Source organism: Pipistrellus hanaki, assembly GCF_964339955.1.
Source record: "Pipistrellus hanaki genome assembly, chromosome: 6".
In the NCBI taxonomy this organism is placed as follows: domain Eukaryota; kingdom Metazoa; phylum Chordata; class Mammalia; order Chiroptera; family Vespertilionidae; genus Pipistrellus; species Pipistrellus hanaki.
The window spans coordinates 73,291,560-73,310,104 of record NC_140508.1 but is presented as its reverse complement, the minus strand read 5'-3'; the positions used below and the strand labels follow the sequence as shown (position 1 = coordinate 73,310,104).

The window sequence follows — 18,545 nt, the reverse complement described above, 5'->3', positions numbered from 1 at the left end:
AAACCCCTTATATGGTAGCATGGGATGTCTCCCCTCCTTTAACGTCCCTTATCAAAGTCGTTTTCTCTATATGCAGTCTTCCCTACGTCATGGGCCACACAGAGCATGTTCCCATTTAACTCAAATGCCATCAAACCAACCGACCAACCGATCAATCGTCAGTATGAGCAGCACCGACAATTCACAGGAAAGCCCTCCCCAGAGGAACACATTTGCTGTGGACATGGCTGTGTTGAACCACCTGTCATTCTTTCCCTCTTTCTTTTGGGAAGAGCACCCTAATTTCCTCCCTGGTCACGACCTGCCCCAACAGCCAATGTGTTTCAGGGGTGGGTCACAATGGGCTTAAGTTGGTCAGCTCAGCTCAGCCCCCTGGCCACGGTGATTGGAACAAATTTCACCTCATCAGATGCAAGGAGATGTTTGCTGGGACCTCTGGGGGAGAAGCTCCGTCAGTGGAGTGGTTGATGGCACACACTAAGCCTGGAGCTATGCAACCGTGTTGTTACTATTGCCGAGTTCAGAGGGCAGCACTGAGCTGCAGCACAATGAGCTGGAGACTCATCAAGCTACTGAACATCATCGGGCTTCTGAACTCTTCATTTACCTCGGCCAATAAATTCCCTTTAGTGGTTTTTAATTGATTAACTTCAAGGAAATTAAACTAATACAAAGACATGGCCTGAAAAATCAAAAGGAATAAAAGCCAAACCATGAAAAATATCAGTCCTCGCTCCAGCCCTTCCCACACGGAGTTCCACTTATTGTATTATAGTTACTCCTTAAGTTCTTTACCTCTATGTTTCTAACACGCTGTATTAGTTAGCTAGGGCTGCCATAAGCTAGGAGGCTTAGACAACATGAATTTACTTCTCACAGCCCTAGAGGCTGGGAATTCCAAGGTCAAGGTGCCATTTGGTCTCTGGTGATTGCCTGCTTCCCGGCTTGCAGACAACCACCTTCTCATGTTTGCTCACATGGTGAAGAGACAGTGAGCTTGCTGGTGTCTCTTCTCATAAGGACAACAATCCTACTGGATCAGGGCTGTACCCATAGGCCCCATTTAGCCTTAATTGCTTCCTTATACAGACACACTGGAGGTCAGGGATCCAACCTATAAATTGGGGGGGGTGGTTGGGGTAAAGTGGAACACAATTCAGTTCATAGCACAAGCTACTATTTCTAGACTCCCACTTTTGGGTATTATCTGTTAGAGCCCTGTAATGGAAAACAAGTTTCTATCTCTTATGTCCCAAACTCCACCTTCTCTAAACCCACACTTCTGCTTCCTGTGTCCTCCCAATGCAGTGATCCCACCATTTTTGGTGAAATCAATTGTCCATGTTCCCAGCATTGTGACTGTGCAGCTGTTGGTCATCGATTAACCACATTATATTTCCTTTCTTGCATAACTTATTTTTTCCAGTGTTAAAAATGGCTTCATAGGCACCTAACAATTATTTACACACAAATGCACTCCCACACATTTCAGTGCAGTAGCAATCTGCACTGAAATGTGTTAGTTTCTTTTTCAGTAGTCATTCCATCCAGAGTCCCCTGTCCTCTGGCTCCAGTCTGGATCTGAGCCTGCAGCACAGCTGTCACCTGGGACTTCATACATGAGGTCCCTTGTGTCCCAGAACCCAAGCTGCATTGGTTCCATTGATGCTGTAACAAACCACATATACGAAGGGTTTAAAAGAACACGTTTATTATCTTCTGATTCTGGAGGTCAGATGTCTGAAATAGGTCTCACTGGGCTGAAGTCAAGGTGTGGGCAGGTGGCATTCATTCTGAAGACTCCAGGAGAGAAGAAGGTCTGTTTCCTCGCCTTGTCCGGCATCTCAAGGTGCCCACAATCCTTGGCTCCTGGCTCCTTCTCTCTATCTCCAAGCAAGTGACCTCAGCTCTCTTCCACTAGATAGGTCATCATCCATCCACAGCCTTCCTGGCCTCCACAGATTTGTGATCAGCTCTCTTATGTTCTCCTCATCCTTGCAGAGTTAGGCTTTATCATCTTCTTAATGCCATGAGTGAGGGGTGACTGGGAAGGGGGCAGAGATAAATGGACGTGGCCAACTCACCATGTGTAATGAGAAAGCCTCTCTTTGATTTTTGGACTGTTCTAGGTGGGGTTCCAGTCCCCAGAGGCAGATGGTATCCTGCTTCACATACAGCTGCATCATAGGCACCCTCCACAGCTCAGAGCACAAGCGTCACACTGCCCCTGCTGGGCAGCCCCGTGCCCAGCCCAGGCCACACAAGGCCCAACACAGAGGCAGAACCTGCCAACAGCAGCACGGGTCAGCGCACCTGTGCGGGTGAATTCTACTCTCCTCACGAATAAACTGCCTGGCGCCTCAGATCTCACTGAAGTCGCTGAAGGCATTGTTACTTAAATACCTCAATTTTGGAAAATGAATCCTTGCCCCTGTTCTTTAGAGATTCAGACTCTGAACACCAGGCATGCTGAAAAGGAAATTCACTTACTTTTAAATGTGTTGTTTTGTCTTTTAAACAATAACAATGACAATAAAGGAACTTTCCACCCTATCAACAGCCATGCCCAAGTTCCCGGGAAGCATGGTCACAGCCTGGGATCAAAACCCAGGGCACAGGCGGGCACCGAAGGGGTTCTGTTGTTCCCTAACACACTCGATTGAACCTCATCTGTTGTCCATTCCCATGATGACATCACCTCTGGCTCTGTGCAGGCCATGGTCCTCACTCGGGCAACTTCCTGACGGAGCCCCAGTGACTCACGCCTTTGGTTTCCTGCTGCTTCCTCCTTCCCCTGGACCCTGCCCCTCCTTCCACCTGCACTCCAGGTGTCCAGCCTTTCTCCTGCCTCTTCCTTCCATCTTTTCCAGAGCCGCTTCTTTGTCTTGGCCTCAGGCACCTCTTTCTTTTTAAAATGTGTTTTGAAATATTCCCGGCATACAAAAAGGCTCAAACCTCATATAACAAACACCTGTGTTCTCACCACCTGGCTGCGTAAATAAAAGTCAGCTTTTCTAATCCCGGGCCCTCTCTGACACCACAACTCCTAGCAGCCTTTGTTCTATTTCTTCCCTAGAAAGAGCCCAGGTCACAGCATAAACCCAAGGCCCAGCTAGCTGTCACCTGGACTTTCTGCATTAATTTTGTCTCTGCCATTCATGGCTGCGCACAGCTCCCAGCTTCCAGCCTGCCATCTCCCTATGTGATTCCCGGTCCCAGAGGGGAGAGACTTGCTTGGGGTCCTGCCTAGTTAGAAGTCACACCTGGGTGATACCGCCAGGGCTGGACCACATGGCCCCTCTATGCATCAGGGCAGGAGCTGGAGAGGAGGCGACAGGAGGGTACTCTGCTTCCCAAGGCCTCACAGTCTTTGGGGACCATGGGCACTTGCACAGAAGCAGCCAAAGCAGAGCTAGGAGGGCCTGGAGGACGCACCTGTGCAGTGAGAATGGAGGCTGATGAGAAGGGTTGGAGCCTGAGCTCAAGGGGTGGGTGGGATTGAGGGAAACCCAGAAGGACAAGCTGAGATCTCCCAGGTGAAAGACGGTGTATCAACAGAGACAGGATGGGGAGAGGAAGCAGGGTAGGAGACCCCAGCCAGGCTGGAGAGGACAGAGGTGAGGCAGGCAAGAAGAGCAGGCTGGGCAGGGTCTTGGGTGGCAGTGGCCAATGGAGTGGGCGTTGATGCTAGGAAAGCGAGGGCCCCTGCCTCTGCCAGGCCTGCCCTTGTTCTCAGACACTGGCTGTGTGTGTGTGAAGAAGACCTTTGTCAATGCTTTTCCACCCGCCCACCACACCTGGACCCTCTGCCCACTGCCTGTGGGAGGACATGGAAGGGCAGCTCAGACACTGACCACACTGTTGATGCTGGCACAGCCTGGGCAGAGGGGAAAGATGTCTGTGGGATAGGTGCTCACCTGCAGTCCACTCCTGGAGACAAAGGGTCAGCCAGGAGTCTCTCACAGTACTGGGTACCTATAGCCCTGGGGGCAGTGCCTTTCTCACCTCTGCAGGTATTTCCAGACCGGAGCACACCACCACCTCCCACCTGTACTCCTGGCCCTGTTCCCCACATGGCCCTGCCACTGGTCCAAGCCACCGCCCCTCCCCTCGCTCCACCATCGGGGCTGAGAATTCCTGTGGTCCAGCACTGAGCTCCACCACCTCCCCCATTGCACCATCTTGTAAGTCATTCCCTCAAATGAGCTGTGTCTTTCTCATTTTTATAGCCCCAGCATCCATCCACAGGAGAGGCTCCATGAAGGTCAATGCAGGAAGAGCCACCCCCAAGTGACCTGTGCTTTGCAGGGCTTAAAGGAGGGGAGTCTCTGAGGAGGCATGTCTCCTCCCTCCACAATTTCTCTGGCGATTCTTCAGTGACAGCTGTAGCCCCTCCCCAACCATTCTCTTGGGTCTCTGAGCCTGAACCAGGTGTCCCAACCTGGGAACCCTAGTATAATGCCCCCCTCAGACTCCAGGCAGAGGGGAGCCCTCACCTCGTGGCCTCACCCATTCTCTCTGAGGTGCTCACCCTCTTCTGCATCTTTCTCATCCCTGACTTACATCTAGGCTCCCTAATAGGCCAGAGTCTCCAGGGTGGGAGGGTGTCTTTGAAAAGACAGTAGTCACACTGGAACACTGGCCCCTCCTCTCCACCCATGCAACTCTTTCTCATCATTGATATTTCTACCTCTCTCTCTCACTCCTTTACCCTCTGAAATCAATTATATATCTTTAAAGACACCCTTAAGAGAGCAAAAAAGCAAGCCATAGATAGAAGACACATAAGAGTGATATCCAGAACAAAGAAAAGCCTACAAATAAGAAAAACACAGACATATCCATTAAAAATAGGGAAAATATTTAAATGGGCACCATACAGAAGAGGACATCAAAATGGCCAATAAACATTAAATCATGCAAATGCAAAAATAAGACCACAGCAACACCTATCACACCAGAACGGCTAAAATAAAACACCAAGTGTTGACGAAACTGTGGAACAATTAACCTCTTAAATTACTGCTAGGTTGTAAATCTATACATCACTTCAAAAAAGTGATTGCCAATACCTATGAAAGCTAACTATACACACCGAATAACCCAGCAATTCCACTCTTACCTATATGCCCAACAGAAATTATACTTACATACAGCAAAAGACACGAACAATAAGGGGTTCACAGAGGCTTTCCCCCCCCCCAAAATAGTCTCAAACTAGAAGTGATGCAAATGTCCACCAACAATAGAATGGGTAAATAAATTGTGGGATAGTCGCACCAGCAATACAATACAAAGAACTTTTAACATATCCTACCACCTGGATAAATCTCCTGGATATAATGCCAAGTCAAGTACAAAAGGAGTGAATATGGATGAGTCCATTTATAGGAGTTCAAAACAGCAAAACTATTGTATGGCAGAAATCAGTTACTCTTGACGGGGCACTGACTGGGAGGAGGCAAGAGGGAGCTGTCTGCAGTGCTGGAAATGTTCTGTGACATGACCATGGTCTGATGACAAGAGCGTTTACATATGTAAAAGTTCTTCAGCTGGACACTGCAGATTTAGGCACTCTACAAAAAAGGGGGTGAGGTGGGGTGGGGTGGGGTGGGAGGACAAGACTGTAATCAGAGGACAAGGGAGAGAATAAGGCAGGACCAGTCAGGGTATAACTGAGAGTGGAAGCTGTCCTTGGGGGCCTCCCCTGTGCCCAAGAGCCGTGGGGAAGGAGCAGCATTTTAGTAAGATGTTTACAGCATTGAGGGTCAGCACCCAAAATATAAAGGCACGTTCCACCAGCACCTGGTCCACTTTGAAAAGGCAAGTAAACAAGAGTGGCTTTGGGAGAAGGGTCATGAAGCAGCTGCCACTGCCGGGACTGGACACAGAGGCGGCCACTGGGGATCACAGAGGCCTCTATCCCAGCCCCAGGCTTGTATCCAGTGCTGGCTGCTCTACAGGAAACTAATAAAGTGGGTTTTCTTTTCTCCTTTTTAAAAAGCCCCAACCTGCAAACTCATTTATCTCTAACTTCTACTTATTCCCCATGAGATAATGGTGGCGGCAGGGGGAGGAGGGGTTGAGGGGGGGAGAAAGAAGAGATATCTTAGCTGGCACTGAGCACATGGAGCCTCCCCACCCAGATAAGAGAGAGGTGGCTTTGCATCCCATTTCTCTCCTGCCAGCTCCTCCCCACCCACTAAATGTGGAACCTGTGGCCAACCCCAGGAGGGCTTTGTCGGCACTTCCTTTCATCCTAGCCTGGTCTGGTAGCCCCTGGCAACGTGGGCTCATCCACCCCCTTCCCAAACTCGTGGAGGCAGAATGGCTTAGGTGTGGCACTTCCTTATTTGCTGCCCCTTTCCCCACTTAGACTGTGATTTATTGATATTTGTTTACTTTGAGCAAGCTCACAATCTGGTTTTATTCCCCCACCCAGCCCAGTCGCTTATATTAGGGTGGCTCTGGAAGTCTGTTATTTGGATTTGCTCTCCATCTGTCCCACGCTCAGTGTTGCTGTACTCCATGCTCCACTGTTTAAAAATAAAGTCAAAAAAGTAACAACCAAATAGATGACAGCCTGGCAAAAACAGCAGCTGTTGCCCATAAGGCAAAATAGAACATATTCCCCTGGATATATTTATATGGAGATGGGTATTACAGAACGAGAGGGAGAAGAACGGGTTCCCGTTGGATGCGGCATCATTTAACTCTCTCTGATGCCAACAAGGTGATGGATGATCCGTGTTGGCACCTGGGACTCAGCCCTCAGGCTCAGACTGTGACTGTGCAGAGGCTAAAGTGTTGGAAGAGGCAGCTGGTGTCTGGGAACCTGGGTGAGATGAGTATTTGCATTCTGACTCCAGGTATAAGGTGGATCCAAATCAAGTCCAGTCCAGGGGCTGAGCGGACATAACAATGATTTTCACAGGAATTTTCTGCCCTTGACATACTTACAATTTAGTTGAGTTACTATGACGCAGAGTTACCCTAAGCTCACAATAAAGCTCACTTAAAAATTCAAGTCGTATGACACCAAAAGCACAAGTGACAAAAGACGAAACAGATTAGACTTCATGAGAATTAATTTTTTTCTTTAATGGACATCATCAAGAAAGTGAAAAGATGTCTCACAGAATGGGAGAACAACTTGCAAATCATATATCTTACACCTAGAATGTATAAAAGCCTCTCAGAACTCAAAAACAAAAGACAATCCAATTTTAAAGACATGGTCAAGGGATCTGAACAGACATTTCTCCAAAGAAGGTCTACAAATGGCCAATAAGCACATGAAAAGATGCTCAATATCATTACCTACTAGAAGTGTGCACATCATACCCACACTGAGTTACCACTTCACAGCTGTTAGGATGGCTAGAATCAAGAAGTCAGCCAATAGCAAATGTTGGCAAGGGTGTGGAAGCATTGGAACCCTCATATACTGCTAGTAGAAATGTAAAATAGTGCAGCCCCTTTGGAAAAGTCAGGCAGTTCCTTAAAAGGGTAAATGCAGAGTTATCATTGGATGCAGCAATTCTACTCCTAGGTGTGCATCCAAAAGAAACGAAAACATATGTCCACACATAAGTTTGTACATGAAAATTCATAGCAGCATTATTCAAAATAGCCAAATGTGGAAACAAATGTTCATCGACAGATGAATGGATAAATAAATTGTGGCATATTCCTACAGTGAAATATTATCCAGCCATAAAAAGGAATGACATTCTGATACATGTTATAACACGAATGGACCTTAAAAACCTACCAAGTGAAAGCAGCCATCACAAAAGACTACATATTATTCCATTTATATGAAATGCCCAGAATAGGAAAATCTATAGAGACATTAATTGGTTGCCAGGGACTGAAGAAGGGGAGGATGGGGAATGACTGCTAATGGGTAAGGAATACTTTTTTGGGGTGATGGAAACATTATGGAACTAGTGGTGCTGGCTGCATGATTATTATTAAAAACCATTGAATTGTATGTTTTAAGTGGATAAATTGCATGACATATATTTTATTTCAATTAAGCTGTTTTTTTTAAAAAAAAAATCCATAAAATGTATATGGAGAGGCAAAAGACCCAGGATAGCCAACTGGGTGCACTGAGGTGGAGAGAGGCTCGGCAAAGGACGGTGATGACGCAGAGAGGCTGCCGTCCCACAGTAGAAGGGATTCGGGTGCTGCAGCTGCCCCAGGCCTGCCTCCGGCCCTGACCCTGTCATCCATGGGCCTGGTTTAAAATCAGCATCTGAACAGCAGGGTTCCAGGGTGGTCCACTGGCGCTGGCAGCATCCGTTTCAGCTGGCCTTGTGGAGGTATGTTCTCAACCAGCACTCCAGGCCTGGGAGGTCAGGGTCACAGCCCATCCCCTGAAGCATCCCAAATGTTTTGCAGAAAATCAGTGCTCCCAAAGCGGAACCTCAAAAGCAATGCAAGACACAGCCCAGAGCATGCCAGAGGCCCTGGCTGACCACTTCCTGTCTTCCGTGGGCGCTGTCTCTGTCCCTCCCACCCCCACTTCCCCACACACCATTTCTCCATACCTCTCCTGTAATAAGAGCTGCCCAGGGCAGAGGACCCAGCACAGGAGCAGGCCCGGAGAAAGTCTTCAGAGAAGGCTTTCAGAGAAGGAAACTGTGTGAATAATAGGTGGAAGCTAGGGGGTCACCTGGCCCAGCCTCTCACCACACAGGATAGACAGGTGCCTGGAAAATTGCCTCTGCTGGTAGCAAACCTGTATTGTTTATTGCTGTCATTGTTGCTTGAACTAAAAGCACATTTTTCTTTTATTCCCTTAGAGCAGTTGTGTCTCCGAGTCCCACACCTGCCCCACTCTGTCTGAGACCTTCCCTTTCAGCTCAAGGGAAAGGTCACGTGGCTCTAGCTAATGGGCCCCACCTAACAGCCTTCTGTGCTCATTCTTGCCATGGCAGCTCCCGTACTCCGGCCCAGTGCACACCTGATCCCTTGCCCTTAGCCCTCTAGCTGCGGGGGCTGCCTGGCAGGGACTTAGGCTATGCATTCAAGGGTGCTGCTGGGTGCTGAGAGGGAAGGCCTCTGTCATAGCAGCTCTCAGCAAAGGCACACAGGGGCCCTCCTTGCTCTCTCCCGCCTCCCCTCCTCCCCTGACTACTGCATGCAGGGCCTTACCCGCTTCCTACGGTTAACAGAAACTGGCCTGCTAATACCACCTTTATAATAATAGTCTCTGCCATGAGGCCCTTCCTATCTGTAATCTCACTGGACCCTCAAGTTTGGGATGTGGCTGGGAGCTGGGTTGATTCCTATCATCTCCATTTTATAGATGCAGCAGCAAGAGCTGGAGGTGAGCCATCTGCCCCTGGCAGGTGTCCCTATTCTGAGACCAAATCTCTCCTCCTGCAATGCACACACTGCTGGCTCCTGCCCTCACTGCCCTGACCTCAGCCTCTGAGCCAAGCTGGGCCTCAGCTGGCTGGAGAAATGGTAATAATAATGATGACAACAGCAACACCAGCATCTAATGAGCACTGTCATGGGTAGGGCCCTGGTCCCAGCACTGGCTTGTAGTAACTCACTGATTCTTGCCACTCCCCATCACTATCTCCACGTTCCAGAATGCACCATGTAAGTGCCTTCCCAGGTCACACAGCCTGTACATGGTGGGGAGAGGATTCAGGCCCAGGCGGCAGATTCAGAGCTCCGTGCACCAGTCCACACTAAGGATACCTGTGGGCTTGCACAGTCTATTCCCATGCTACTGTGTACATACGTGACTGATACGGGGTCATTACCAGAATTTATAAGCAGCCCCCTGCTCCTGGGCATGAGAGCCTTCTCCTTCAGTGTTATCACCCCACAAAGCCTTGCAAGCGACCAGCTCTGATGCCCTTGTGCCCTGTGCTCTGCACCCAAAGGTACCTCAGAGGAGTAGCTAGAAACCTGAGGAGGGCAGAGGAGGAGGCAGGGGAGCTGGAACTCCGAGGTCCGGGGGGCCCTGCCCCTGGGCTGCATGCGCTGCACTACGAGATAGCAGGCCCAAGCCAGGCACTGTGCCAGCAGCACTAATAAAAGCCAAGCCAACCAACCCCAAAGAGTAGACTAATCGCCCCTCCCCTCCCCCCACAGCCCAATAACTACTCCGAGCCGGGAAGAGCTGCATGGCTTCCTTAGGGAAGCCCTGGAAGGTGGTTTGACCCTGGGGTTTGAAGAAGGGATAGGTGAGCTGCAGGGCCTGGTCAGCCTGAGACCCAGTAGTGTGAGTGAGGGATCAGCAAAGGCAGGGGTGTTAGAACAGAGGTGAAGGAGCCAATCCACATACCCCTTCTTCTAATCACCATCATTGACATTTCCTATAACCCCGAGGGCTCCAGCCCAGACTCCCTGGCTCTCACACCGCCAGGAGCAGGCAGTGCCTGCTTCACAGAGATAAACAATTAACAAGCCTTTGCAGGGAAGGGTTCCATAGTCTCTATTAATCAGGCAGCTACTTCTATTCTATACATATTTGAAATGTTTCCAACAGAATATAGGTCGGCCGTGTGACTTACTTTGACCAACAGCATGCAACGAAAGTGACTTGTGTAACTTCTGAAACTTGGGCTCAAGAGGTCTTACAGCTTCTTTTCTCTTCCTCTCAGGATGTTGTCACCATCACATGAAGACATGTAAGCTAGCCCCCTCCCCACAAAGGTGAGAGATACACGAAAAGAGAATCCCAGCCATCTCGGACCATTCTACCTGAGCCCAGACATGTGAATGGGCTCAACCAACACCACATAGAGCCCAGTCCAAACTGTGAACAACAGAATGGTAAACACATAAACGATTATGTTTTAAGCCACAGGGACTGTTTGTTACACAGCAGTAGATATAGGTCAATCCTTGAAACATCTCCAATGTATCTTCTAGGTTCCTCCATCCCAGGCTACTATGCAATGACAGCCCCAAATAGCTGCCTTCTCCTTCCATCGTGGTTCGCACTTTCTCTCAATGTCATAGGCCTTCACACAGACACACCAACCAAATGGTGTGTTGTTAGAGAGCTGGGGATTCCCATCTCAGTCAGAGGTTTTCAAACAAGGGTAGGGCTGGAAGGGAGGAACTGTGGAGGCATCACTGAGGTCCAGGGAATTTAAATTGTATGCTCATGGTTATTCTCCCCACCTGGACTGGAAGCACCTGTGGGTAAGGTATGCCTGGCACATACCTTAGCATCCTCCAGGTACTACCTGGAGCCTCACCCACAGTGGGTGGCCAGTTTATGTTCCCCCACAGAGTGACTGTCCTCATCCAGGTAGTTAACACCCCACGCTGCACCCCTAAAATACAGCAACTGCCTACCTCCTTCTGCCTTCAGCTACAGAAGAGCCACCCTCAGAGGAGTCCTGGGGAGGCTGTCTGGGTCAGGAGGGGCTGGATGAGTATTGGGGAACTGAAGGGTCACGGTATTCTGTGTGGATCAGAGAAGAGAGCGATGCAGCTGTGTCTGACAGGGTGAGCTTCCACTGCTGGCTGACATGTTGCAGAGCTCAGCAGTTCAGAGAGCACTCTCGCCAACATCCTCCCATTGCATTTTGGCTCTACCTTCTAGCAAGACACCCATACACGTCTGAGAGTTTGAGGGTGAGCCAGGTTGGTCTATCCCTTCCTTTTGTCTGGCTCTCGAGCCATGCAGGGGAGGAAAAGAGGCATGGTGTTCCTTGTTTGTGATGGCCTCCACCTAACACTGGGAATTGTCATCAGAGCTGATGGGTCTGTCTGCTCCTGGCGCCCCTGGCCACAGGTGCTTCCAGTGAGCTTAATGGTACCAACAATTGTTTACATGGTCGTTTGGTATTGGTATGAAGACCATTATTATGGCCTGCAGCCAATAATGAATAGGGACTATGCAGAGTCGTGCTGTTTCTTTCAGACCCTAAGTAGGAGTTGTTTTACTAAACCCTGCTTTACCATCGGGATTTTTATTGGACTAGTCTTTGCTTTCTAGTAACTAAAGAAAAAAATATAAAAATTAGGAAAAGAAAAAAAAATTTTTTTTAAATTACAAAGCTGTCTGGAAGGTATTACAGTATTTGCGGGCATGGCAGGGAGAAGGGTCCCCTTCCCTCTGCTTCTCTTTTGTCTCAGATTGAGGAGTCAGAATAAAATATCTGGATGAGGGGGGGGGGCACTTAAGGACACAACTCCTTAGTCCATACAAAAGCCTGAATCAGGCAGCTTGCTCTTGACAAGGGAAGGTGAGCTCTGTGAGATGCTGCAATGAGGCACTAGGAGAAAGAGCCTGGGTACCACAGAGAGAGCTCAGGGCTAAGCGGATGCTGGGGTGATGCTCCAAGGACCCAGCAAGTGTTCACAGTACCTCAGGAAGGAAGAGGTTGCAAGAAAACAACATTAGATTGTAGGGAGTGCTCTCCACAGTGTGGCTCCTCAGCCAGGGAAACAGCACTGGCAGAAAGTAGGGCTTTGGGCCTGGCTGGCGTGCCTCAGTGGTTGAGCATCGACCCATGAAAAAAGCAGTCACTGATCTGATTCCCTGCCAGGGCACATGCCAGGGTTCAGGCTCAATCCCCAGTAGGGGGCTTGCAGGCAGCCTATCAGTGATGTTTCTCTCCCATCAATGTTTTTTCCTCTCTCTCTAAAGACCCATAAAAACAGCTTTATAGAAAAGAAAAGGAAAGAAAAGAAAAGAAAAGAAAAGAAAAGAAAGTGGGGCCTTGGTCAATAATGAGCAGCGACAATCATAGTAACCAACAGGTACTTCACTTACCTCCTTGCACTTCACTTGTGTGGGCTTCAGTCTTCTCATTGTACCTGGGATGAATGGGCTATCTTTCCATGGCCAGTTGCTGGTTCTGACCATGAGTAACTGTGTTGGGGGCAATCCCTTCCCTAGCCTAGCCATCTTCCTGGCACAGATGGCACCCTTTCTTGCCCTGGGAGAGGGTCATGGGACTGCTGGGCTGGCTGCTAAAGGGTGGGGTTCAGTCTCTTCCCTTCCTTCATCCTACTTCCTCCTCCCTGGGGAATCTCTATCCTGTCCCACCCCACAGTCCTGCCAAGGGTGGAGGTTGCAGCAGGAAGAGCAGAAGCAGCCCTGGGACATCGTGGTGGCTGCCCCCTGCCCACCACACCACTGCCTTGGTGGCCAGGAGTCAGGAAGCTCTGAGCAGAAGTAAAAGCAAAGATGGAGGAGGTCGTCCAGCTTAGAGGGCATTCACACACACTCACACAGACATGCACCCCCACACATATATGCACACACCCTGAACCACACATGCCTACATTCACACACACAGACATACACACCCACATATACACATGCACACACACATAAATACCCGCAGTCATACATACACACACCCACTCACACACCCACAGTCATACAAATGTATACACACCCACTCACTCACACATGCATACATTTACACACATAGACATACATACCCACATATAAACTAGTACACACACACACACATATACACACACACACACCAGCATACTTTCACACAGATATTCATACCCACACATGCATATGCACACACTCACAAACATGTCTTTCCCTTTCCTTTATGCCCCACCCCCACAAAAAGAATCCATCTGGCTCTCTGGTGGCAACTACAGCACTTCGAACCATCTGGAATGACAGGCAGGGAAGGGCTGTGCCAGGGGGAGGGTGAAGACAGCCAGGTCAGAGGCAGGGAGGAGAGAAAGCAAGACAGCTGTCAGATTCCAATCCAAAAAGTCCGTTCAGCCTCCTCAAACCTGCCCCCCAAAGGCCACACACAGCACCCCCATGTCCACCTGGGAAGTTCGCCCCGACTCCAGCCTGCTTCCTGTGTCTGCTCACGCACCCTCCTGCCCGCTTCTGCCACCAGCACCCACTCTGGTGACATCTAAAACAGCCACGCCGAGTCCAATTTTAGCTCCAATCTTCCCTGGTTATGGTTGTGTGATTTCTAATTATTTTATTCCTAAGATTTACCTTGATGGATAGTCATACATTTTCCAATTTATTGTACAGTATCTTGTAAAGTGTCCTTAAAAAAAAAATGCATGGATTAGACCCTGTTGTTAATTTTCCAGCTGTAAGGAGAAATCTGCAGATAATCACCCGCCCTAGAAGCTCTGATTCAACCCCCATTTCCTTTAATACCAATAAAATGGACAGTTCATTTATAAGAAGTTCCCTAAAAGAGGGTATTGAAAAACATTATATTTCTTTTAAAGTTGTTAAAAGGCATAAATCCATTACTCAGATAGAGATCGCTTAATAATTTAATGCCTTTGGCTTGGCATTGTTCCCGGAATATTTTCACTTTATCTGTCTTTATTTTCAGGTTGGAACAAATTGAGGAATAATCAGTGCGGGTGGCGGGAACTGCCTCCGAGTCCACGGGAAGGAGCGAGGAAGACGCCTTGGGTCAGCAGCCTCCAGAGACCAGCGGTCCAGGGGACAGCACTGCGCAGGCGCTCAGGGCATGGCCAGAGGACCCAGCTTCCTTCCCTTTGGGCCTTCTTGTCATGGGGAATGTGTTTTACACATGGCCAGGGAGGCGACCACCCCATCCTCCCCACTCCCTCCCATGGCCCAGCCAAGCAAGTAGTGGGAGAGCCCATAGACAGTCTTTTTGCAAAGGGGATTTTCTGCATTTTCTAAATAAAATCACTTACATGATGTATTAACCCGACCTCATAATTAAAATCATTAATGTTTCTTTGTGCAGATTAGCAATAAAGAGGAACGAAGTGCAGGAATCAAGATTCCTTACAGGCTCATCAAACACCCTGCCCTGAATAAGGCTTGGAAGCCCCACTCTGCACAGCCCCAGCCCCCAAGAGGAGCTGTGGATACCCCCCTAGCCCCCCCCCCCCCTCATGAGCCTCCCCTTCCTTCAGACCCTCAGAGCCTGGGCTCAGCAGTGTGTGGGAATGTTTGCCAGGGAAGCAGGACCAAGGGAGCAGGGACCAAGTGGTTTGGGAAGCAGCCCTGGAATGAACAGAAGGGTGGTTGAGCTTAAACCTCTGCTCTCCTGCTGAATCCCCACGTATTCCTTCCTCTCTCTGATCCTCAGTTTCCCTTTTAAAGTAAAGTCAGTGAACAAAAATTATGTTTCTGGTCTTTTTCCAGTTCCCAGTGCCGTGACCAGTGTGCTGCCCCTGTGAGGAGAACAGATATTTGGCCACCATTGGTACTCAGGACAAGTTTGTTGAAGAGACTTGAAGGTAACATGCCAGACCAGTGAAAGGATGGGTGAGAGGGCAGATGGGACATCATCACATCCAATGCAGGGACATGAACATCAATGGGTGGAGCTTAGCAGCTAGTGATGCTCTAAGATAGGGGTGTCGAACTCAATCAGAGAAGGGGCCAAAATCTAAAATCCAGCCTAAATCGCGGGCCGAATGGTTTACTGAACAGTCATAAACTGACAATGTCATAAACTGACAGCGGAGTGCAGTGATGACAGCGCAGTGCGGGCCACATTGCAAGGCCTGGCGGGCTGGATTTGGCCCGCGGGCCTTGTGTTTGATACATGTGCTCTAAGAGGAAGGGATAGTCCCAGGCCAGCAGCATGGAGCCCTCACCCTGGCCACTAGAAGTTGCCCATCTCTACAGGCCCTGCCCATGGAGTGACCTCATCTGGACTAAGGGCTTGGAGGCTGCTTCAGGAAGGATGAGCAGGGAGACCTGACATGCAGGAGGACCAATAGGAGGAGGCTCATGGTCCAGCCTGATAATGTAGGAGTTTGATTATCTTTGTTGACTAAATAGATGTATGAACCTCAGGGAAATAAACTGACAGCTCAGGAAGTCAACAAAGACACAACATAAAACCCACTCCAGCCTCAGGATACAGAGATTTTCTGGCTCCGCCATGTCAACTTCAGTCATCAGGGACATGAAATATAAACCATACTATCTATCTATCTATCTATCTATCTATCTATCTCTATATATTTGATATATATATATATATATATATATATATATATATATATATATCAAAATGGCAAAAATTAAAAGATCTGACAATACACAGTGTTGGCAAAAAGTGGAGCAATAGAGAATGTAATTTGGTATACAGTCTTTGCCTGCTTGTAGAAATATAATTTGATATAAAGATTTTATGAGGGGGAAAACACAATTTGGCATTATCTAGTAAAAAGGAAGCTAGGTATACTCTAAGTTAGACAATTCCACTCCTGGCTATATACACTACAGCAATGGGCACCACGTGGTTATGTGCCAAGAAGACTTACAGCAGTTTGTATTTGCCCCAAACTGGAAATAATAAATAATCCAATCAAGAATAGAAGCCATATAAAAAAGTTACTGTGCATCCTTATATATTCATAAATGATATACAATAATGAAAATGAGCTAAAATTATACACAACCAAATGGATTGTCCAAGAAAGCTAATGTTGACTAAAAACCAAGACTTAAAAGAAGGCATACATAATGATTCCATTTTCCCCAGGCAAATCTAACTGATAAAGATGAAAGCACAGCTGGCAAAAGAAAAGCAAGGAAATTATTACTAAAAAAATTAAGGCTAATAGTTACCTTTCAGGGGACAGAAGGAGTTTCTATGGGTATTTAATTCAGTAGTTACTTGGATGTTTGCATTATAGATATATGCTAACCTGTATGTACAAATCTTATGCACTTTTCTATGTTTAAGAATAAAAAATTAAAATAAAATAAAAAGATGGAGGAATGGAGGCAGGAAGTGTCTCCAGCACCCCTTTTCATGAAGCTCCTGGAGGATGTTTGTCATCAAATCAAGAGAGCAACCCAAGACAGCAGATACTAAGTCCAGAAAACAGACATTCAGAACAGGAGAAAGAGAGAGGAAGGGAGTCCTTAAAATGATGATGGAAGATGATTCCATGCTGACAGCTATGAAGCAGAGAGCTGCCAGACAAGAATGGAGCAGGTCAGAAGTCTGCAAAGAGATTTCCACAGGAGATGAACTTGACAGATTGCTTGATGTATTTGAAAGGATTGGGAAGGTGTTTACCTAATTAAGGGAACAATCTGGGGCTGAATTAATGGTAAACTCACAGAAAACTAACCAAATCCAAAGATAATTATCAATTCCAGGGAAAACTAAAAGTTGTGTCAGAAAGGAACCATAGCCGGGACCGGTTTGGCTCAATGGATAGAGCATTGGCTTGGGGACTGAAGGGACCCGGGTTCGATTCCGGTCAAGGGCATGTACCTTGGTTGCGGGCATATCCCCAGTAGGGGGTGTGCAAGAGGCAGCTCATCGATGACTCTCTCTCATCGATGTTTCTAACTCTCTCTCTCTCTCTCCCTTCCTCTCTGTATAAAATCAATAAAATATATTAAAAAAAAAAAAAAAGAAAGAAAGGAACCATAATTATCTTACATTGCCCAGGTAGTATGGTTACCACTGTATGAACAGCCATGATGCTGGGCATTACAACCAGAGTACATGACTACAATAATGTAAACAGTACATATTGATCTAGCTGCAGTTATGCTATAAGGTTGGGGACACAGGAAATCTGTGCTATGGTGTGGTCTATGGCAGCGGTCAGCAAACCGAGGCTCACGAGCCACATGTGGCTCTTTGGCCCCTTGAGTGTGGCTCTTCCACAAAATACCAAGTGCGGACATGCATATACAGTGTGATTGAAACTTCATGGCCCATGCGCAGAAGTCAGTTTTGGCCTCTCAAAAGAAATTTCAATCGTTGTACTGTTGATATTTGGCTCTGTTGACTAATGAGCTTACCAACCACTGGTCTAGGGTAAAGGGAGCTAAATTGTCATCTTCCATAGTCATAGATGGAGGGCACTAGGCTTCCCTGACTATCAGCACAGATAGTACAGTCATAAAAGAATAGAAATATATTCAATACATCAAAATTATACCATGACGAGTAGGGTTACCCCAGGGCAACAAGCAAGAATTGCTTCATACAAGAGTTCTATTCATATGCTACATCATATCAAGATGTTAAATAGGAAAAGTATATTATAATTATAATGTATACTTATAAGATATTTTATAGAATTCAACAATCATTTATAATAAAACTTTAAGACCTAGAATAAAAAGAATTTCTGTTGGTAACACAGAGCGTCCATATTTATACTATAGTAGTAATAATTCCTCTAGATTTCAGAACATATAAAAATGCCTGCTGATATCATTGTTATTGAAATAATTAATAAATATATAATTATTTAGCATTATCTTGAAAGTTTTTGTCAAAAAAGAAATAAGGACAGTGTCAGAGAAATAAATATTTTAAAAGGAGAAAAATATTGTTTGTGTATGATGTGATTATACACCTAGAAAATTAAATCAACCAAAATGATTCAGATGTAAAAATATCTAGTGATTCTGCTAAGATGTAACAGGTTTCATCACTCTCCTATTCTCTCAACTTCAATAGTGTCCCATCTCATTGAGATTAAATCCAGTGTTTTTACCAGGAGCCCATATTACCTGGTGACAACCTAATTTCCCCCCATTTTCAACCTTGTCTGCTCCTCTCAAACCCATGGCTTCC

General features: G+C 47.3%; 1 protein-coding gene across 5 annotated transcripts in view; it reads right to left on the bottom strand.

The window, feature by feature from the left end:
* The window catches only part of ZBTB7C (zinc finger and BTB domain containing 7C), a 255,881-nt gene that overhangs the window by 125,782 nt on the left and 111,554 nt on the right, over positions 1 to 18,545 (bottom strand). Inside the window, exon 1 of one of the 5 annotated variants that reach the window (XM_084887409.1) lies at positions 12,764 to 12,822. The exons of 3 other annotated variants lie outside the window; for them this stretch is intronic. The gene's annotated coding sequence lies outside the window, so the exon portion shown is untranslated. Of the gene's footprint in view, positions 1 to 11,337; positions 11,410 to 12,763; positions 12,823 to 18,545 lie in introns of those variants that run through there. One more of the 5 variants, XM_084887410.1, reaches the window with a different exon arrangement.